Source organism: Nicotiana sylvestris, chromosome 10 (genome assembly GCF_000393655.2).
Source record: "Nicotiana sylvestris chromosome 10, ASM39365v2, whole genome shotgun sequence".
In the NCBI taxonomy this organism is placed as follows: domain Eukaryota; kingdom Viridiplantae; phylum Streptophyta; class Magnoliopsida; order Solanales; family Solanaceae; genus Nicotiana; species Nicotiana sylvestris.
This window is the reverse complement of record NC_091066.1, coordinates 53,210,722-53,235,450: the sequence shown is the minus strand read 5'-3', so window position 1 is coordinate 53,235,450 and position 24,729 is coordinate 53,210,722. Positions and strand designations below refer to the sequence as shown.

The window sequence follows — 24,729 nt, the reverse complement described above, 5'->3', positions numbered from 1 at the left end:
CTTCCTGAGCTTGCTACTGACAGATTCAATGTCCTCTTGACAATCTGTATATTTGGGTTCAAATGATGGAGAAGCAGCAGTTGGAACATGTGATGGTTGAGCACCATGTTCATCTTCATATTGAATCTTGTCTGGCAGATTAAGCACTCCAAGCTCTTCTCCAGATTCAATCATGTTTGTGAACTGAATGATGAAAATAACAGTTAATTCAAGTGACAAAAAAATGTAGATTCAATGTAGTTATTATGAATGTAATTGTAGCATCATACAAAAGTGGAAAAAAATACCTTGATCCACTCAGGCTTGATCATCTTCTCTTCAATTGCAATTAACCAAATCTGCCCCTTTGTAGCTGACCATCTTAAAATGCGAGGTATAGATTCAGAACATCTCGTAGAAAGCTCGGTGCTGACGGACGAGCAACACTCATATAGCCACACTTGCAAGGCTAATGAGCATCCCCGTATCAGATAAGAATGTACATGGGGATTAAGACGATGTCAGACAGATTCAATAACCTGCTTGAAGGATTTGATACCCCATGGGTATGACTCAAAATTACCAGACTCTATTAGAAAGAACATAAACTTGTCTATGAAAGTCACATGGTCTTTATCAGAAGGACAAACAAAAAATTCCAACATATAAAGAATGCACAACTTCACCGCATCCACATCGTTTGCCCATGCTTTATTAGTCACTACATTTTTCAAATGCCATTTCTCAACCCTTTCTTTGTTCGGAAAATATGTATTCATTAAAGGGCTAACATAGGTGGAAGTGTAACCATAGTCTGAAAACTTATTCACACAATTAAGACCAGTTATCAACCCAAATTCTCTCAAGGAAAAATTCAATTTTTCACCCTTAAATAGTACTGAAAAATATGAGTCAGTAGACTTTGTCAATTCATACTTCATCAGAAGATGAAGTGATTGGTTTTGCATACAGATTGTGGGGAGACCTAATAAGTAACCAAAACAAGTTTTTTTGAAAACCCTTAAAGCATTCAGAGAGAGTAAAGCTTGTATCTGGCTAGGTATGCTAGGATCACACAAACTGTGGAATCTAAGCACACCATAATCAACATTTTGTTGTGCAAAGTAAGGGCCATTATGTAGAAAATATAAAATTAATGAACATTAGTAGTTTGCATAAAAAGGAAGCAGTAATCTACATATAACTACATGACAAATACAAAATATAACTAGAAGAAGAACAACCTACCCACACCTATAACTACAAAACAATAACAGAAGAACAATGCACGTGTAAACATTATCTACAGGATGTAACAGTTACTTCAAGTATCTCACATAAATGTATATTAACTGTAGTTAGAATGAAGTTAAATATATGAGCTATACATGCTACAATAAAAAATATCATATCTACAATTTAACCATCAGACTACACATCAACTACAAACTAATTACATTTATACACTGTCTAAGAGTCACAGTTCCAATTAACCTACAAAATTGAGACAAAGAATCTACAAAATTAGGACAACATCACATTTTACCAGAATACACTTGAACAATCAAAGAAGAACAATGCACGTGTAAACATTATCTACAGAATGTAATAGCTACTTCAAGTAACTCACAAAATGTAGATTAATTGTATTTAGAATGAAGCTAAATATAGCAGCAATACAGGTTGCAATGAAAAATATCATCTCTACAATTTAACGATCAGACTACAAATCAACTACAAACTAACTACAGTTATAGACTGTCAAATAATCACAGTTCCATTAAACCTACAAAATTGCGACAAATAATCTACAAAATTAGGACAATACCACATTTGGCCAAAAAACACTTGAGCACTAAATTAACACTTGAACAACAGATTTTTACAACCAAAATCAAACTACAAAATAGTGAGGAAAAATAAATAGTGTTTACCTTTATTGAAATTTTTTGGTGAACCAATTTTGGTACTTTTTTTGAGGGTTTCTTCTTTTTTGGTTTTGATGAAGAAGGAGAGACCTTGGGTTTTTTTCACAGATGGAACTTTGGGGGAATCATCTACAAAATCGTCATCTACACTCAACTTTTTCCCCTTGCGTTTGAGTTGTTTCTCGACTAGTTTATCAACTCCACCAGCATCAACATCGTGCAAATGCTTGCTTCTCATTTCCGCACGAATTTGTCTAGGAGATGAAATACCAGTAGTTTGTTCACTTGCATGCATCGATTGTGGGTTTTTGGGTGGTGATTTTGGTGTTAAAACACCCAAATCAAATGTTGGAATATCAGCTAATATAGTTTTTGATGATTTTTTTTTGGGAGTGTTGGTTTTTTTCATGATTTAGGAGTTGAAGACAAAGATGAAAGTGAATTCAAATCGTGGGGGATACAACTGAAGGTAATTAAGTGGAGAAGAAAGTGATGGTAATTGTGGGTGAGAAGAGATTGTACGAGAATGGGGGAAAAACTGAAGGTAAATCGTGGGGGGATTAACTGAAGGTAAATCGTAGGGGGTGTGGGGGGGTGGGAGGAGAGAGAGGCGGGTAAACGAAATAACGTAAAAATACGGTCCTAAAATCACGCCTACAATAAATAAAGGAATAATTATACCCTTAATTTGAATTATGGTATATAAATGGTAATTTAGTATGCTTAAATGTAATTAACACAATCCTTAAACAATAAAGGTAATAATGTTTGATATATGGTATAGATAGGTAAAAATCCCTTTTCAATACTCATCCAAGCCCAATCACTAACCTGACCAGCCCCTTCCTTAACATCAAACGAAGCCGTCTCTCTCTCTCTTCCCTTACCGAAACGATCCCACCTCATTTCACTCCAAAAGAAAGAGAAGGAAGCTCCCCTCACACGGATTGACCCACACTTCTACAAATAAACCCTCACTCTCATCTTTAATCACCGACTCCTCCAGAAATACACACCTACTCACGAACACATACAAAAAAGCTAGGAAACTTTTCTTGAATTAAAAAGTTTTCGCTCAGATCTGCAGTTCTTAAAACATCAAATTATTTTAGTTTATCACATGATTTCTGGAATTTTGAAGGTAGATTGAGCATCTAAAATGTTGTTGTGCTTTGTTGTCCTTCGCTGAAAATCAATGGTCTAAACTCTATTCTCACATCCCAGCTTTTATTTGGTTGTTCGCTCTTGTATTTCCTACTGAGAGGTAAACATATCAATTACTTAGTAATTCTATCTCATCTATGTTAATGAACTATTTTCTCATGTTTGACGTTTGATTTTCATGTGCTTATTAAATATTCAAACGTTTAGATGTAAAATTTTGTTTGATTTGCATATATTCATACAAGTTATTAAAAGTTTGTTTAAACTCATGGAGACGTTTGTGCTGAGAATTCTGAAGATCTAGTTTTATTTCAAATTGTCTCACTTGTTCAGTTAATTTTCGCCCACACATGCTTATGGAATTTATCACAAATCATTGTAATAGCTAAATACGAGGACATAAGAGAATTGGGAGAAAAAGGAGAAAAAACGGGGGGAGCGGGAAAGGAAAACATGACTACTTCTCCTTACTTATAGTAGCAGGGAAAATCCACTACTTCACCAAAAAATCAGTGAAACCCCCACAAAGCTCAGCTTGAAACTAGCTTAAAGCAGTCTGTAAACCAGCTTCTTACATCATTAAAAGAGCTGCAGCTTAAGCTTCATTTCAGCCATGTAAAGTCATTGGAGTTTAGTGAGTTTCCTGAGTCAACTTTACGTTTCTGGCGATTTGGTCGAGTTTTTGTTGAGGTCTTGTACGCGGTTTTGTTTGTGTTTAAGCTTCAATAGTTGTCAAAGAATCGAAGTTCAGATGCATCTATAAAAGGTCCTTTTTGTTCTTATCTCATCTTATTACAACAGCTTGATGAATGTTGTTTATGGATCCCCTCTCTCTGTTAGCATGCTTTCACATGCGATTTCATTTTGTTAATCAATTGTTATGGTGGTTATCGGATCATTAATGTTGAATTGTTAAGGGGGATTGATCAGATTTTCTATGGCTGGCCACTAAGGTGGATTTTGTGTAAATGTGCTAATTATTTCTCTCGTTCTTGAAGTCTGCTAGAGATTTGGTTCCTTATTCTATTTCTTAAATGCTTTCAAAATTAAGTGTCTTCTTGGTAGCTCAGAATTCTTAGGAATGCACGTATGGATTCTTATTTTGCTCATTGAGTGATTGAAGCATTCTGCTTGCTCTGTTCAAGATAGGTGAGGACGTTCCATGAGTTTTAATTATTTGCTAACAGCTAGGTTTATTCAACTTTGCTTGCTTGCTTTGTCTTAGATTAGTTCTGTCGTATACCATGTTAGTTGTCCATCTTAGTGTTTGGTATTTCTCAATCTTATTCATCTTTATTTTGGATTAATTTAATGGCTACTTGTGATGTTGGTTTCTTAAGATAGGATACTATATTGTTCATAGAATCTAAGAATGGGTTTTGATAAAGTAGATAAAAATAAAAGCAAAAGGATTTGTGTGTAAGGGAATATTTATCATCCCCAAACTGGTTTTTGTTGAGGTCATCACATAGTTATGCCAAATAGGTAAGTCTGCCAAGGCTAAGAGGGTGTTTGGACCTAAAAGTATTTTTCAGCACCTAATACTTATCAGCTACTCTAAATCAGCTAAGCCAAACGGGCTTTAACTCATATTTTCATAACTAATTTACTTTTCATAAACTCTTGGCCTCACAATAATACCAAACTAGTTTTAGGGAAATTAATTCATGAACATCGCTAGTTGCTTTAGGCGCGTATTGAATAATTTAATTATTATGGTTATGGATACGGCTCTCGTGGCATAATTATGATATGTAATCTCAAATTCAAGTGCACGTTCACGTGACTTCACCCTACAAATTCAAATAATTAATAATTAATATACTGTAAATAACCGGTGCATTTCACGTGACATGACTTGCAATGTGTATAAAACAACAAATGCGCGACATTGTAACTTATTTTAAATAAAATCCATAATTACTTAAAATATACAATAAAGCGGTAAAAGGTAAGAATGCACATAGGTTAAAATATGTAATAATCAGATAATTAAGCAGAGTTTAATTGTAAAGCTATTGTGTTAAAACCACAGAATCTGGGAGTGCCTCACACCTTCTTCCAGGTCAACAAAATTCCTTACCCGGTCTTCTGTGTTTCACAAACTTTAATGGAGTCTAATTTTCTTTGAATTGGGATTTTAAAATAAACCGCTGACTGGAGAAACCTCAATAATTATTCCAAGTGGCGACTCTATAATTGAAATAAATAATCTTATTTCAATAATATCCCTCAAAGTGGAAAAACTCCTTTCCCCGTAAAAAGAAGGTGTGACACCCGCGATTTCGGCACCAAAAAGTAGGGAACTGACCGAAGAAAAGGAAACCAAATAGCAATCAATGACCCCGACCTCAATCGGTGCCATTTACTCAAATTTCAAATTCCAGTCAAATTCTCATCGATTAAGTTCCCAAAACTAGATTCGTTCTTCCAATTTGACTCTGAATCATCCAGTAACTAAATTCAATATGCACGCAAGTCGATACACATAATATGAAGTTGTTCAAGACCTTACACAGTTGAACAGATCTTAAATTCTCAAAACGCCCAGCTGGGGCACGCCCCTTTTTCCTCGCGGAGTCTAGGTTTCGACATTCATTGGGAACAACTCGTTTCCTTTTGGAATTTGGTATTTGAAGAGTCGCCACCTAACAGATTAAGGTGCTAGGCCACCTAGAGCAATTAACTCATATAACAAGTTTTCATTACCAGAGATTGGGTAAGGTTTTAGGCACCCCTCGCGGTCCACAATGGTGGGTCCCGACTGAACTCAATTATGTGAATTAGTCATTTAATAGATAGGCCATCTAAGCACGCATATGTAAATAAGGTGAGGGAGGTCCTAGTTTTGTCAGTGTTACATCCCGCATTTAGTACGTTAAAGTTTCGTCATAAGTTAATCGATCTAGAGTGGGGAATGAGATTATTTTGAGATCATAAGCATTTATGCTATTTGTAACAAGCGACAAGTGTTATAAAGGTCAAAGGGTTAACGAATTGAAGAAATTGAGTATCGCCGAAGTTTGTTATTTTGGGATAAAATATGGTCCGAGATATAATATCTGATATTTATGGACTAGTACCATACAAGGTACTTTATGACCATGATAATATGATGTATAAAGTATATTAAGATAAGTAGAATTTTAAGTAATTTAAGATATTTTGGAAAATTAATTAATTATCGGGTAACAAAACATTACCTAATTAATAAATGAATTATAATATAATATTAAGAATCCCCCACGTAGCAGCACCACCATAAGCTTAGGAATGACTCTTAAAGTCATTTGTCTATGTGGCAACTTATCTTAAGACTTAAATGATATACCTTTTTGCAAAAGGAATAACATTATGTCTTAAGGACATAAAAATGGATCATATATCCATCTGATAACGTGAGAGTTCAAGAAATTGGAAGAATTCAAATGTCTGGCATTCTATAGCGTCTTCAATGCTTCAAGACCCGGGATTCCAGAGCAACTTAATTAACGTGAGATTTTGCAATATTAGGGGAGTATGCTATAATCTCTCTCAAGAGAATCGACTCAGGTATGTTAAAGCTAATCCTTCCTTCTTTTGGCATGATCCAAGTAACGATACGTAAACGTAATGTTATTCTATAAGTGATTCTACTCTTAGCAGTTAAGGATGTCTATGTTATTTATTTATGTAAAATGATATTCAAGCATGTCTAAATATGTTCCTAAGTCTCTATTGAGGCGTAGCTGGTTGATTGGTGAGTTGATCAGTTGGAGAGTCAATCGCTATATTGAACTAGCTGTTAAGAGTTTTCCCATTAAAGGCACTAACTTAACATTGAAGAGTATGTTGTTACTTGAATAAAAAAGATGAAGTTTTTAATTGGTGAATATGAAATAGTAATGTCAAGTGGAGTGCATTCAAATATATTACTCAATGCTGGTCAAATTTCAGCTAAGGAAATTTTGAGAGTTTAGACAAGAAGTGGCGTTAACAAAATCAATGACAGTTATGTCATTTAAAGCTTGGAGAATTTTGTCTTTGAGATAATTGCCTTTTGGGGAACGTGTCTTGTATAATTCACATTGATTAGTAAACGGATGGTTAAGGAGAATTTATGGTTAGGAAATGCTCCTGTATTGTTACATAATTATGATTTGCACTATTTGACCATACATTTCATTTCTAAGGTGTTCAAGGGACTTTGAAAGAAAAGGGTACGAGAGATCCAAAATTTATTGTAAACCACTAGATTCTTATGTCCTTTTTTGTCTCATGAATTCTTTAGGTACTATATGCATGTAAATATGCCGAACTCTCCTATGTTTGTGTTTTACTTACTAAGGAGAAGTAAAGAAAATAACTTCGGAACCAACAATGATTTTCTTCATATAAAGGTGTTAATGTTCATAATACACTAATACATGCATCTTCGTGTATATGCATTTACCACCGTGCTACGATCGGTTGGGCAGTTACATATTTACCACCGTGCTACGGTCGGTTGGACAGTCATACATATTCATTTACCACAGTGCTACGACCAGTTGGGCAGACATGCATTTACTACCAGGCTCCGGCTGGTTGGGCAGTTATGTATCATTATTTATCATCGATTGGGCAGTCATGCATTTACCACCGTGCAACGACCGGTCGGGCAGTTACTACTGATCAGTTGGGCAGTTAACGCCACGAGAATGATATAATCAGAACTATTATATCGTAATTTTATTTATTTATACGAATGAGTTTTATTCTACATGGTACGGCCCTCAGCAGCAAGTCAGAAATTATAAGTTGACTCTTATCTCTCCTCGAGATAGTATCTTATTATTACTATGTTTCATTTCTGCCTTACATTCTTCGTGCTGATGTCCCTTTTCCTGGGACGCTGTGTTTCATGCCACACAGGTGTAGATAGGCGAGGTGAGGACCATCCACTGTAGGCTGCCTCCATATATCAGCTTTTGGTTGGTGAGCTCCACATCTTCCTGGAGTATTGTCGAGTCATGTTCTATATATGTTACTTTGTTTTATGAAGATGTCGGGGACCCTGTCTCAACTTATATATTATGATCATGTTTTCTTAGAGGTTTTGCAGACAGTGTCCTGTGTATAGCTTTAGGTATGACATGTCAACGGCCTTGACGGCCCCTATATATCTATATAAATCTTTTGAATTAGTTATGTGAGTTACGTTCTAATATTGTTAATTACATATATAGATGTGGCCTATCATGGCCCGTGACAAGTTTAATAAAAATAAAAGGAGAATATGGGATAAAGTACGTGGCGCTCAGTTGAGTACGCACCGGATGCCAGTCGTGACAAAAGTGGTATCGGAGCAGTTCTGTCTTAGGGTTGTCTGCAAACCGTGTATAATAAAGTCGTGCTTATAAATGTGTTGTGCATCACGTTGTATAAGCAAGAAATTACAGGACATTTAGGGACCAGTTATCCTTCCTTCTTGATATTAGATCGTGCAATAGAGCAGAGTCATAGAGAATAAATCCCCTGACCTTAGACTTGTTTTATATATGCAGCAATGCCTATGACCAGGAAAGCTACGGCTAGTCAGAAGGGTAAAGTATTGGCAGCTGAGGGCATGAGTAGAGTATCAATCTCTAGTGAGGGCCAGGGTGAGGCCCCGAGGGGAAATACAACACCCTCGCATAGTTCTCCGATTTCGCCAGCAGCCGAGGAGATAAAGAGGAACCCAATACCTCCACCTATTGTTCAGGATAAGGATATGGATATGCGGAGTGCAGTACTGTTGTTGACTAGATTGGTAGCCGCTCAAGCTCAGCGCTAGGTAGGTATAAGTGTTGGTTACGTTGACAGGGCTATTAGCGCAAGAGTTTGAGACTTCATCAATCTGGACCCTCCAGTGTTTACCAGAACCATCAAGTATGAGGACCCGCAAAACTTTATTGATAGGATGCAGAGGACATTGAGGGTGATGCATGCATCAGACACTAAGTCAGTAGAGTTGGCTTCTTACCGATTGCGGGATGTTGCGGTTCAGTGGTATGAAACTTGGGAATTGTCTAGAGGGACAAATGCATCTCCAGCGGTATGGGGAGAGTTCTCATGGGCTTTCTTGCGTCATTACTTGCCGTCACAGATTTGTTAGGCAAGGGTAGACAGGTTCTTGGCTCTTAAACAAGGGAACATGAGTGTGCGGGAGTATAGTCTCCAGTTTGATTCATTGGCGAGGTATGCCCCCTCGATTGTGGCTGAAATAAGTGACCGAGTACATCAATTTGTGGTAGGACTTGGGCCGTACATAATAAATGAATGCTCCATGGCCACTCTGCTCGATGGTATGGATATTTCCCGCATCCAGGCTTATGCTCAGAATTTGGAGGACTGGAAGCGACAGCAATACGAGAATCATGATGAGGGTCAGCGTAGGAAGACCAGATCTACTAGGCGACCTGAGGATTTTTCGGGTGATCCTATGTTACCATATCCTGTTGAAAGTGTCCGCCAGTTGTAGAAGCCGTATTATGAGGGATCTGTTTATTCTAAGTCAGGTCAGGGCTCAAGAATTTCGGGTTTTCAGAATCGGAGGGATTTAGCGCAACTGAGGGTGCCCCCTCTGTGGCTCATTCTAGACAATGTCGTCAAGGGCCTAATGTATTCTATACCTGCGGTGACCCTAGTCATTACATGGGGGATTGTCCTATAAATGGCAGAAGCGGGATGGTTTAGCCCACCAGATCTATAACAGTCTCCTCCTCTTTAGTATGCCTTTAAGAGCGAGGCCCTCAGGCATCAGCTGGTAGATGTAGAGGTAGGGGAGGAACATCTAGCTCCGATGTTAGTCAGAACCGCATATATGCTTTGGCAGGTCATCAGGACCTAGAGGCTACACCAGATGCTATGTCAGGTACTGTGACTATGAGTAATGTTCGATCTTACTAACACAAATTATCTAGTTAATATGATTAAAATAAGATTGAGTTGGCATTACGTCTGAAGGGTTAAGGAAAACCAAGGCTAGCTTGAAAGCAAAGTACGAAATTGGTTGTTAAGATTACAACTAGTAGGCGTCAACGCCTAGAAGATAGATAACAGAATCATAGGTGACGAATGGATTAGGAAGTAGTTTTAGGGAGGGACGACGTCCTGACCCCGTGTGAGCCTGATAATTGTTTCATTGGAGTATAGCCCGGGAAGATATATACATTTATAATTGATGAGTATATATGTACATCTTGCAAGTTTAAACATTTGAGGACGAATGTTTCTAAGGGGGGAAGGATGTTATATCCCGCATTTAGTACGTTAAAGTTTCGTCATAATTTAATCTATGTAGACTCGGGAATGAGATTATTTTGAGATCATAAGCATTTATGCTATTTGTAATAAGTGACAAGTAAGTGTTATAAAGGTCAGAGGGTTAACGAATTGAAGAAATTGAGTATCGTCGATGTCTATTGATAGTACTAATATATCGTCTCTTATTGCTCTCTTGAGCCGATGGTCTCCTGGAAACAGCCTCTCTGCCCCTCGGGGTAGGAGTAAGGTCTGCGTACATATTACCCTCCCCAGACCCCACTTGTGGGATTATACTGGGATGTTGTTGTTGTTGTTGTTCTTGTTGTTGAATATCGCCGAAGTTTGTTATTTTGGGATAAAATATGGTCCGAGCTATAATACCCGACATTTATGGACTAGTACCATACAAGGTGCTTTATGACCATGATAATATGATGTATAAAGTATATTAAGATAAGTAGAACTTTAAGTAATTTGAGATAATTCCTAATTGTATGAGAAATTGATTAATTACCGGGTAACGGGACATTACCTAATTAATAAATATATTATAATATAATATTAAGAATCCCCCCACACACATGCAGCACCACCATAAGCTTAGGAATGACTCTTAAAGTCATTTGTCTATGTGGCAACCTATCTTAAGACTTAAATGATACACCTTTTTGCAAAAGGAAATAACATTATGTCTTAAGGACATAAAAAGGACCATATATCCATCTGATAACGTGAGAGTTCAAGAAATTGGAGGAATTCAAATGTCTGGCATTCTATAGCGTCTTCAACGCTTCAAGACCCGGGATTCCAGAGCAACTTAATTAACGTGAGATTTTGCAATATTAGGGGAGTATGCTATAATCTCTCTCAAGAGAATCGACTCAGGTATGTTAAAGCTAATCCTTCCTTCTTTTGACATGATCCAAGTAACGATACGTAAACGTAATGTTATTCTATAAGTGATTCTACTCTTAGCAGTTAAGGATGTCTATGTTATTTATTTATGTAAAATAATATTGAAGCATGTCTAAATATGTTCATAAGTCTCTATTGAGGCGTAGCTGGTTAACTGGTGAGTTGATCAGTTGGAGAGTCAATCGCTATATTGAACTAGCTTTTAAGAGTTTTCCCATTAAAAGGTACTAACTTATCATCGAAGAGTATGCTGTTACTTGAATAAAAGAGATGAAATTTTTAATTGGTGAATATGAAATAGTAATGTCAAGTGGAGTGCATTCAAATATATTACTTAAAGCTGTTCAAATTTCAGCTAAGGAAATTTTGAGAGTCAAGACAAGAAGTGGAGTTAACAAAACCAATGACAGTTATGTCATTTAAAGCTTGAAGAATTTCGTTTTTGAGATAATTGCCTTTTGGAGAACGTGTCCTGTATAATTCACATTGATTGGTAAACGGATGGTTAATGAGCATACATGGCTAGGAAATGCTCCTGTATTGTTACCTAATTATGATTTGCACTATTTGACAATACATTTCATTTCTAAGGTGTTAAAGGGACTTTGAAAGAAAAGGGTACGTGAGATCCATAATTTATTGTCAACCACTAGATTCTTATGTCCTCTTTTGTCTCATGAATTCTTTAGGTACTATATGCATGTAGATGTGTCGAACTCTCCTATGTTTGTGTTTTACTTACTAAGGAGAAGTAAAGAAAATAACTTCGGAACCAACAATGATTTTCTTCAGATAAAGGTGTTAATGTTCATAATACAATAATACATGCATCTTCGTGTATATGCATTTACCACCGTGCTACGACCGGTTGGGCAGTTACATATTTACCACCGTGCTACGGTCGGTTGGACAGTCATACATATTCATTTACCATCGTGCTACAGCCGGTCGGGCAGACATACATTTAGTATCTGGCTACGGCCGGTTGGACAGTTATGTATCATTATTTACCATCAGTTGGGCAGTCATGCATTTACCACCGTGCAACGAACGGTCGGGCAGTTACCACTGATCAGTTGGGCAGTTAACGCCACGAGAATGATATAATCAGAACTATTATATTGTAAATTTATTTATATATGCGAATGAGTTTTATTCTACATAGTGCGACCCTCAGCGGCAAGTCAGAAGTTATAAGTTGACTTTTATCTCTCCCAGAGATAGTATCTTATTATTACTACGTTTCATTTCTACCTTACATACTCGGTACATTCTTTGTACTGATGTCCCTTTTTCTGGGACGCTATGTTTCATGCCACGCAAGTGTAGATAGGCGAGGTGAGGACCATCCATTGTAGGCTGCCTCCATATATCAGCTTTTGGTTGGTGAGCTCCACATCTTCTAGGAGTATTGCCGAGTCATGTTCTATATATGTTACTTTGTTTTATGAAGGTGTTAGGGACCCTGTCCCAACTTATATATTCTGATCATGTTTTCTTAGAGGTTTTGCAGACAGTGTCATGTGTATAGCTTTAGGTATGACATGTCAATGGCCTTGACGGCCCCTATGTATCTATATAAATCTTTTGAATTAGTTATGTGAGTTAAGTTCTAATATTATTAATTACATATATAGATGTGGCCTATCATGGCCCGTGACAAGTTTAATAAAAATAAAAGAAGAAAAGGGGATAAGGTACGTGGCACTCGGTTGAGTAGGCATCGGGTGCCAGTCGTGGCCCTCTAATTTAGGTCAAACAGTTAGCCTATAGGATCACATATGTCTAATACCCGGTAAGCCTTCCTCAAATAGAGGGGTTACATGTGGCATTAGCGCACAGGTCATCATATCCTTTACTACCCAGTTACTATCCCATTGGTCATAGCCTAAAGCGTTCTAGTAACCTTGAGATGTATCCTATGCGTGCATTACCCGTCCCTTTCTTATGGACCTGGAGGTATTTAGGACCTCCAATTTAGGCAGTTCTAGACTATCCTAAGGTACTTAAAGGAGAAAAATCTAGGTGACAACCAAAATAATTAGGATTGTCAAGTAAAGAACAATTGAGGGGGCTCATATTTTACCTCCACAAACAGAACAAGCAAATGCACGTCTCAGACAATAGTGTTTTAGACATTTGAAAGGAATCCTAATGACAGGATATCTAGGTAAATATGACAAGCAGAGAATATGCAACGCTGAGTTAAGGCAAAAGTGTTAAAGACCTAATCAGTTTACCTACTAATTTTAGGATATGTTGAATCTGGGCAGTTCACAAATAAGCACAACATAGTTTCCAATTTTTATAAGATTTTAATTACCTGCAAGCTTGCCTAGGCGGAGATACCATTTAAACATAGTGTCAAAATGCAAACCGGGTCAATTTAAAACAAACAGTTTTGGAACTTATTAAGTCCTATAGGCATGCTGGTCTAGGTGTTAAACCTTACAGAGCTGGTTTACATACATTAAATCCTAGAACATGATATTTAGGTGTTGAGATTGCTTTATTAAACAGGATAGTTACTGATTTTATGCAATGTAGACATGGTTTTAAAGCGAATGCAATTGACGCTTTGTTAAGCAAGATTATAGTAGTGATCTAATAACAGAATTTCTAGGTGATCATGATCATGTAGAAGCAGAATTTCGTAACAAATAAGGTGATGAGCCCATAACATGTTTTCTAATATGCCAAACAATCCTAAAAGAATGGTTTCTAAACCAAGTAAACATAATAAATCTACAGCATGATTTCTAATGCAAGTAAGCATAGTGATCTTAAGGGCATGATTTTTACCCGATTTCCCTTACAAAAATCATATAAGAATCCCCTTCCCTTTTACTAATTTCCCCAACATCTATTTACAAAGGTCATTATTACAGAACAATAGTGAATGAATTACATAAATAAATATAAACTATCTATAAGGAGCCTGAATTAGGCCCAAAGTAAACCCGGGGATGGCAGGCCTTCAAAACAGCCTAAAATGCCAAGAGTCTCATAGCCAATAGTGTGTCAAAGTTCCCTAAGGACGTTAGGATCCCAGGAAGTGCTCACACCAATAACCTTTCTTAAAATAGAGAACTGGTTATGTGCAGTGTGGAAGGGCCAGCCCCAGTGTGCCAGACATCAGAGGAACCTCATGGATTCCTAGGCATTACTCACACTAGAGAGGTAGAACTTAATAGTCTAAGAGTAAAGTGAGAGTGCTTGACATAGTTTAGAAAACACTTAGTAAAAATAGAGTAGAGATAACTTTTAGGAGTGAAAAGATTTTCACGAATAAAAATAGTTTTGAGAAACTACTAAGAGTGGAAAACAGTTTTTGAAATCAATTCTGAAAAGAACAAATATTCAACATACAATCACACAAACTTGGAATGCCCAAAATCACAACCATTTAACAGGTAACATATAGAGCTCACATCAGGGACACATGATCAGGGTACACAGGGGAAGCATATGGACGACAAATGCACAGAATAATTAGGAGCCTACAGATTCAGAGACCTAACAGGTTAGCCATGATAATAGGAAATTAAGACATAGAGGCAGAGTATAGGAATAGTCATATTGAAGACAGGGGTGCATTGGACAGGATTAGCCATACAATTAGGATCAATCAAGTACATTAGGAGACTAAGTTACTAACATAATCACACCAATTGAAAGGAGTAAACAAAGTCTAATAAACATGATGGCCAAGTATCCAACAACCAAGTGAGACCTAGACATGCTGATTACACGTTTGAACAAGAGAAGACAAAATTTATACATGCTGAATAAAGCAGTAAACAGGAAGACAAATTAAATACATAGCCAATCGAATTAGTGCAGGAATAGATTTATAGACGTGGAACACACAGAGTTTGATCTTCAGAATTGAACTAGGGACATACCAGTTTAAAGAGGCAAAGTGCATAATGTAAAGCAAGTATAATGCCACTGTCTAGCCTTGGCTTTCAGCCGGCTAGACCAATAGTTAGCACAAGTAGCAGAGAAAGAAGAGAGAGTTTGAGTGTGTGTTTGTGTATTCTGAACTAAGTGTTTGTCTGTTGAGAGGTAAAACCAGATTGTATATATAACAATTTAAGAGTAGAACAAATAAGGTAAAGGAATCAACATTCAGTCAATTAAGAAAATCATAGGATCACAGAATCCAATCACAGAAAGAAGTTCAGAATAGACCCCTTAATTAGGGGTAATTGATCAAATGATAATAACAAGGGTCTAATTGAGGAAAGAATCCCAATCATACCATGTAAAGGAATCAGTAAGAATCCACAATTATACGGGCAATCAAATAAGGCAGGGATGACCAATTAAGGTCATAAAGAAGGAAACACACAAGATTTATGCATACGGATCTCTAACAGAGTAAATCAATCAGCCAAAACTTTCAAAATAACACTTATTTCCGGAAAGAAATACTCAACTTCCATAAACAGAAATTAGCCAAGTAAAACCTCACAAAAATATGGAAATTAGACGGAGAAACAAATTTAAACCCTAATAGAGATTAATTAGGGAAAAAACCACAGAATAATGGATTTGACAAAGAAAAAATGTGTAAGTCAAAAACACAGAGTAAATTCATACGATTGGTAACACAGAAAGACTCAAAATCGAAGCAAAGGTTAGAAAATTAGAGTATCATACAAAATCTACTAAGGTTTAAGTATTTTTGCACAAATCAGTCACGAAGACGAAAAATAATTAATCAAACACTTAGGAGTCAGAAAAAACTTTGAAAAGTAACTTGGGATGAACCCTAGGTTTGGGAAAAAATCGGAATAATCAGTTAAAATCAGAAATTCTTAGAGAAGAACAAGTAATAGTGCTTGATTCATCTCAGATCTGTATAATAGACTAGGGTTTTCAGAAAAGTAATAGAGATGCGAGAATAGGTCAAGAGACCATAGATTCGTAACAAAACAAAAGGAAATTCTTACTCATAGTCGAGAAAATGGCCTGAGACAGGCTAACAAGAAAGGTTTCAAACTAGGACCGGTAGGGTTCCTTGAGATCGTCTCAAGGATCTAAGAAGTCAAAAAGCTATAGTGCGTAGAAGGACAGGACCGGCCGGAGAAGACATGGAAACATCACAAGATTGAGATATACGCTGGCGTCGGCGTTTAGAACTAGGGTTGGGTCGAGAGAGTTGAGAGAAGAGGGGAGTGATGATGTCGGATGAGAGGAGTGAGTGAGAGGGTTTGGGGGGGGTAGTTCTAGGTTTAATTAAGGAATGAGGAATATGGACCGTTGATCTGAATGATCAAAGGTTAGGATTGAATGGGGGGTATTGGGTCGGGCAGGTGTGTATTTGGGCCTAAAGGGATTGGGTTAATTTTAAAAGGGGTTTTGGGCTGGTCTTTTGGGTTAAGTCTGAAAACAAAAGGGACTATTTATTAAATACCTAGATAATTGAGTAAAAATTAATTTATAAAATAAATAACAAATTATAAAAATAATTTTCATGCATAGAAATAATTATTCGATATTTTAAAAATAAAATAAACCATTTTCTGGTAAAATAATGCAATAATGTATGCTTGGGCTATAATTGCAACGTTATTTCAATTATAACCAAAAAAGTGTAAATCTGGTCATTTGTGAAATAATTTAAACTTAATATGACTATAAATAGTAAAATTAAATCAAGAACTGTTATGAAGTCATTTGTGATGCAATTTTGTAATTGTTTACATAAATAATATACTGGGATAAATTAATTTTAAAATGTAAAAATTATGAAAAAATATCATTTGATGCTAATGCATAGTTTTGAAGATATATATGCATTTTGAAAAAATAATATAGGCAGTCTAAGCACACATATGCAAATAAAGGAAGTTTAACAGATAGGCAGTCTAAGCACGCATATGTAAATATGGTGAGGGAGGTCCTAGGTTTGTTAGCCTATATGATCACATCTGTACAATACCCGGTAAGCCTTCCTCAAATAGAGGGGTTACACGTGGCATTAGCTCATAGGTCATCATATCCTTTACTACCCAATTACCTTCCCCTTGGTCATAGCCTAAAGCGTTCTAGTAACCTTGAGATATATCCTATGTGTTCATTACCCGTCCCTTTCTTGTGGCCCGAAGGTATTTAGGACCTCTAATTTAGGCAGTTCTAGACTATCCTAAGGTACTTGAAGGAGAAAAATCTAGGCGACAACCAAAACAATTAGGATTGTCAAGTAAAGAACAATTAAGAGGGCTCACATTTTACCTCCACAAACAGAACAAGCAAATGCACATCTCAGACAGTGGTGTTTTAGACATTTGAAAGGAATCCTAATGACATGATATCTAGGTGAACATGACAAGTAGAGAATATGCAATGCTTAGTTAAGGCAAAACTGTTAAAGACCTAATCAGTTTACCTACCGATTTTAGGATCTGTTGAATCTTGGCAGTTCACAAATAAGCACATCATAGTTTCCAGTTTTTATAAGATTTTAATTACCTGCTAGCTTGACTAGGCGGAGATACCCTATAAACATAATGTCTAAATGAAAAACGGATCAATTTAAAACAAACAGTCATGGAACTTATTAAGTCCTATAGGCATGCTGGTCTAGGTGCTGAACCTTACAGAGCTGGTTTGCATACATTAAATCCTAGAACGTGATATCTAGGTATTGAGATTGCTGTCTTAAACAGGATAGTTACTGATTTATGCGATGTAGACATGGTTTTAAAGTGAATGCAATAACAGTCCTAGGGCAGGATCTCTAATGCACATGATGAATAGACATTTTGTTAAGTAAGATTATAATAGTGATGTAATAACAAACTTTTTAGGTGATCATGATCATGTAGAAACAGAATTTCGTAACAAATGAGGTGATGAGCCTATAAGAAGTGGAACCAAGAGGTAAAGCGGTAGTTGAGACTTGATTGTGTTCGTGACTTTGAGGTAAGTATTTGATCTAACCTTAGCTTGAGGGATTAGGAGTCGTGTCTTATTTGCTATGTGTTAATTGTTGAGTACGACGTATAGGCATGGTGACGAGTATCTATACATTGGTGTCAAGCGTGCATGTGAGTCTTATACTATGATTAATGTGACTCCGTTTCATATTGTCCATGCCTTATATGATGATTTCTATTGATGAACAAGACTTGTGGAAGTATTAGTGGTAATTAAACATTGTAGAGCGTTGGCTCAAGTTGAGAAATGAGTTGTGAAGTGTCACGACCTAAAATCCACTAAGGGTCGTGATGGCGCCGGACACCGCTGTCAGGCAAGCCAACCAAAATACTTAATTAAATACACGTTTTAATAATTTTGAAAACTATGAATTTTCCTTCAGTTCTACTAGTAAAAGGTAATCAATTCAAATTAATTATAAATGTTAAGAAGTTAATACAAGATACCCCATAATCATCCCAGAACCCGGTGTCACAAGTGCATGAGCATTTACTAGGGAATGACATAAAATACAGTAACTGTCCGGAATACAAGTGGACAGAAATGAAAATACAATACAATACTCTGAAGGGGACTCTGCTAGCTGCGAGTCCTCTCGATAATTGCAGCTCACCTAAGTCTCCGTATCAACCATGCCCTATACCACTAAGTCACTAGCCACACATGAACATGTGCAACAAAAATGCACAACAAGTGTAGTATGAGTACGAAAACAACGTGTACCCAATGAGTATCCCGTCTAATCTTGAAGAAGTAGAAACGAGAGGTCGACTTTGACACTTACTAGTGGTCCAATAGTAATATCTTATTAATACGAATAATCATGGATTTATTAAAAACGACAGTAAATTCAAATAAGTCACGAAACAGGTAAACGTTCCTTCTTATATTAAAAAGTCTCCGAATTCATAATCTATTAATTATCAATTTATCTCAAGTAAGGGAAAGCAAATATCAATTTCAATAAATCTCAAGGCAAGCAATACAAGCATGCACAAATCATGCTGAGGTCGTATGGCCCGATCCAACCTAATGTAAAATGTGCACTGCCGAGGGTTGAATGACGCGAACCATAGATGCATCTATTACCCTGCTCGCGAATCATACATGCAAAGCGGTCAAATATAAATAAACACAATAATCAGTCAATCAAGAATTCATCAGGGAACAATTATCCAAAGAAAAGTCATTTTATCAATTCAAGAAAATGAAGTTTAATCTTTTTAGAAATTCGTTTACTAATTCGAAGTGATTTAAGCAATTCAAACTGTCAATAAGATTACAAATATTCTAAGTACAACATGCTTTTGTGTCCTAGACTACCCGAAATTAAACATAATAGTAGCTACGCACGGATTCTCGTCACCTCGTGCGTACGTAGCCCCCACAAATAGAAGCACACAACCAATTATTTCACCTATGGGGACAATTCCCTCTTACAATGTTAGAAAGGAGACTCACCTCGCTCCGAAGATCCATAACCGGCATTCCACGCCCTTTCGACGGCTTGAATCGATGTACAATGCTCCAAAACTAGACAATAATTACACAAATCCATTAATATATGTTCAATTACTCATTATGAATCAATTTATAACAATTCCAAACCCCGATCGATAAGTTGACAAAATTTCCCTCGAGCCCACGTGCCCGGATTCAGAAATTTTTCGAAGATAAAGTTTACCCATGAACTCACAAACTCAAATATATGATTCTTTTCCTAATTCCATGCTCAAAATCATGGTAAAAGTTCAAAATATAAATTTCTAGGTTTCCTACCAAAAACCCCACAACTTCTACCAAATTTTCATGCTCAGATCCGTATATAATCCAAGTATTAACTCAAAACTTAGTAGAATCCACTTACCTCATGCTTGGTGGTGAAAATGGCACTTCAAAGTTGCTCCAAAACCGGCTCCAATGGAAGAAATGGGCTTGAAATGAACCCAACCCCCAATTTAAAAGAACTCAATGCCTCTAGCATTTCCGCACATGCGGTCCCTCGACCGCTTCTGCGGTTCCGTAGGTGCGGCACTTCTACCGTTTCTGCGGATATCTCACCAGGCCCTCCCTTCCGCTTCTGTGACTCAACTGTCGCAGGTGCGGTCCCACTTCTGCGGCTGCTCGACCACCTCTGTGGTCCCCTTCACTTTTGGCCCAAACCGCATATGCAGCTCCTCTGGCCACTTCTGTGGCTCCGCACCTGCAGCCCAATTCTCGCAGGTGCGATTATACCAGCAACCAGCAACTTCAGCCTTCCAAAAATTCCATTTTCGATTCGTTAACCACTCGGAATCTACCCGAGGCCCCCGGGACCCCAACCAATCATACCTACCAGTCCCAAAACACATTACGAACTTGTTCGAGGCCTCAAATCATATCAAACAACGCTAAAACCACGAATCGACCTCCAATCCAAGCTTTATGAACTTTAGAATTTCAAACTTCTATATTCGATGCCGAAACCTATCAACTCATATCTGATTGACCTCAAATTTTGCACACAAGTCATGTTTGATATTACGGACCTACTCCAACTTTCGAAATCAGAATCCAACCCCGATATCAAAAAGTCAACTCTCGGTCAAACTTCTCAAAAAACCTTAGAATTTCTATCTTTAGTCAAATGACTCCAAAATGACCTACAAACCTCCGAATTCACTTCCGATCGTACTCCCAACTATAGAATCACCATACGGAGCTACTCCCAGACTCAGAATCCCAAACGGACATCAATAACACTGAAATGCACTTCAACCCAAACTTATGAAATTTCTTCCAAAATGCTAACTTCCACAATATGCGCCAAAACGTTCCCGGATCTTCCAAAACCCGATCCAGACATACGCCCAAGTCCGAAATCATCATACAAACCTGCTAGAATCTTTAAATCCCAATTCCAAGGTCATTTAATCTGAAATCCAATCTTAATCAATCCTTTCAACTTAAAGCTTCCAAAATGAGAATTCTCTTTCCAAATCAACTCCGAACTACCTGAAATGAAATTCCAACTATGCTCACAAGTCATAATACCTGAAGTGATGCTGCTCATGGCCTCAAACCATTGAACGATGTGCTAGAGCTCAAAACGACCGGTCGGATCGTTATATGAAGGAATTATGGAAAAGAGAAGAGGTTTATGATATTGTTCCCTTGCCGGGATATTATTGCTGTTTTGATATTATCTCCCTTGCCGGGATGTCATTATTCATAAAATTGTTTCCCTTGCCGGGATATTATTGTTATGCTATTGTTCCCTTGGTGGGATTTTATTGTGATATTATTGATTCTCTTGCCCAAATTGCTTTGTGATTGTTTCTTGGGTGAGGAAGAGTGTAAAGCACGAAGGCTGATGTCGTGCATGATTTTAAGAGTGTTAATGCACGAAGGGTGATGTTGTGCTGATATTGTGAGGTGAAAGCACGAAGGGTGATGCCGTGCCGCACGATGTACAATTATGTCCCATGATATGAGTGATAATGCACGAAGGATAATTCCGTGCCATGATTATGTGAGGTAAAATCATGAAGGGTGATGCCATGCCGATTATATTGATTCTTATGGCGAGGACACGTGTAAAAGCACGAAGGGTGATGTCGTGCACTTGCCTTTGATTTCTGATTCTTGTTGATAATTGAATTATGGTGTCCTTTACATTTATCTATTATTTTTCTGTTGATACTTATTGTTTCCCGCAGCATGTTTCCCCTTCCCATTTTTAACTGCTAGTTTATGCTTTTATTTTTCCACTGTATATGATTTAACTATACAAGTTTATTTGGTAGTCTTGTCCGAGCCTCATCACTACTTTGCTGAGGTTAGGCTAGGCACTTACCAGCACATGGGGTTGGTTGTGCTAATACTACACTCTGCACTGTGAACAGATCTCGGTGCTGCAGCTTTTGGACCACAGTGAGGTTGTTGCCTTCAGTCCATTCAGGCGACCCGAGGTAGTCCTGCAGGCATCCGCAGACCCTAGCATCTCCTTCTATCTTTCTATATTGTTTCTTCTATGTACTTTTAAAACAACTTGTATTTATCTTTCGGACCCTTGTTTGTAGTACTCTTAGACAGTCTGTGAAATTGCGACACCAGTTCTGGGTTATTTATGTTTAAAAATTTGTATCGGTAATATTTAAATTGTTACATTTCGTTCTTCCACTTATTTAATTCCGCTGTTTATATAAAATGTCAATTCACAACTGTTAAAGGATTTAAAAATGGAAAAGGTAAAATATTTGGAATGACTAGCTTGCTTAGCTTTCACTAGTAGGCGCCATCATGACTCCCGAAGGTGGGAAATTCGGGTCGTGACAAGTTGGTATCAGAGCTCTAGGTTGCTTAGGTCTAACAATTCACAAACAAGCTTAGTAGAGTCTGATAGATTTGTATAGAGATGTCTGTATTTATCCCCCTGAGGCTACAGAGTTAGGAAAAATTTCACATCTATTCTTTCCTGTCGTGCGACTTGATTCCTCAATGTTAATTGAACTTCCACTATGTTCTTTTGCAGATGGTGAGAACACGTACTGCTTCATCAGTTGATCAGCAGCCCAAGCCCCCAACAGCAGCTCCCATGAGGGGCAGAGGTCGAGGCCGTTCTAGGTCCCGAGGCAGAGGCATGGCTCAGCCCAGAGCTCGAGCAGCAGCACCAGCGGCGGAGCCTTAGGTTGAGTTTGATGACGAGGTTCCAGCCCAGTTAGTTCTAGTGGGGCCAGCTTAGGTCCCATAGGGGTTCATCGCCACCCCAGTACTTTAATATGCTCTGGTCCGTCTAGTAGGCCTTATGGAGAGTTTTGCCCAAGAAGGCTTGCTTCCTGTAGCACCAGCCGTCTATCAGGCTAGAGGAGGAGCCCAGACTCCTTCTACTCGCACTACGGAGCAGATGGCTCCCCAGTTTCATACTCTAGTAACTCAGCCAGTTAGTCTAGTTCAGCCTGGTGTTGTGGCATAGACCGGAGAGGGGCCAGCTATGTCTGCCGATGCCTTGTGGAGATTGGACAGGTTCACCAAGCTCTTCACCACTACTTTTGGTAGTACATCTTCAGAGGATCCCCAGGATTATTTGAATAGCTGTTATGAGGTTCTTCGGAACATGGGGATAATGGAGACCAATAGGGTCGACTTTGCTGCTTTTCATTGTCTGGATCTGCCAAGACTTGGTAGAGAGATTATTGTTTGGCTAGACTAGCTGGGTCACCAGCTTTGACTTGGGATCAATTTTCTCAGCTATTCTTAGAGAAGTTTCTTCCTATCACTCAGAGGGTGAACTATCGGAGGCAGTTTGAGCATCTCCAACAGGGTTCTATGACTGTTACTTAGTTCGAGACCAGATTTATTGACTTAGCTCGTCATGCTCTTCTTATACTTCCCACTGAGATAGAGAGGAGGAGGTTCATTGATGGACTCGTTCAGCCTATTCGATTAAAGATGTCAAAGGAGACAGGGAGCGAGATTTCTTTTCAAGAGGCGGCCAATGTGGCCAGGAGAGTTGAGATGGTTCTATCGTATGGGAGTGGCCAGGGGTCTGACAAGAGGCCTCGTCATTCGAGAAGGTTCAGTGGTGCCTCATTTGGAGGCAGAGATTCTTTTGGTAGGGACCATCCTTCCAAGTCGTTCCATTTAGCACTTCAGACTTCTCACGGTGCTCCAAGTGGCCATGGTTCTCATATGCAGTATTCAGATCAGTTACCCTACAGTGCACCGCCAGCTTCTATCAGTGCACCACTGCTTCAGAGTTTTCAAAGTGGTTATTCAGTCCGTCAGGGTCAACAGTCTCAGCCGCCGAGGGCATGTTATACTTGTGGCGATACGAGGCATATTACTAGATTTTGCCCTTGAGCACCGAGTAGCTCTCAGCATCAGGGTTCCCGTGCTATAGTTCAGGCACCGAGTGTTTCACTGCCCGCTCAGCCGGCTAGAGGTGGAGGTAGAGGTGCTATAGGTGGAGGTAGAGGTGCTAGAGGTGGAGGTAGAGGTATTAAAAGTCGAGGTCAGGCCGCTAGAGGTGGAGACCAGCCAGTAGGAGGCCGTCCCAGAGATGTAGTTCAGAGTGGTGGGTCCCAGCGCTGATGTTATTCTCTTCTAGCGAGGCGTGAGGCTGAGGCTTCCTATGCAGTTATCACAAGTACTGTTCTGGTCTGTAGTAGAGATGCTTCAGTTCTTTTTGATTCAGGATCTACATACTTCTATGTGTTATCTTATTTTGCACCATATCTGGTCATGCTTAGTAATTCTTTGAGTGCTCCTGTATATATGTCTACATCGGTGGGTGATTCTATTGTGTTAGAGCGTGTCCATCGTTCATATAGTTGTGATTGAGGGTCTTGAGACTCGAGTAGATTTGCTACTTTTGGACATGGTTGATTTTGATGTCATATTGAGGATGGACTAGTTATCACCTTACCATGCTATCTTGGACTGTCATGCCAAGACTGTGACCTTAGCCTTGCCGGGGTTGCCTCGTTTAGAGTGGAGAGGGACTCCTAGTCATTCTACCCGTAGTGTTATCTCATATATGAAGGCTCGG

General features: G+C 38.2%; 1 long non-coding RNA gene across 1 annotated transcript; it reads left to right on the top strand.

Annotated features, from left to right (window-relative positions):
* The first annotated feature begins 2,752 nt into the window (after window positions 1–2,752).
* On the top strand, window positions 2,753–8,236 carry LOC104214437 (uncharacterized). The gene is made up of 2 exons (XR_707903.2): window positions 2,753–3,171; window positions 7,965–8,236. It is a non-coding gene; the product is annotated as an uncharacterized lncRNA (long non-coding RNA).
* Window positions 8,237–24,729: the final 16,493 nt, after the last annotated feature.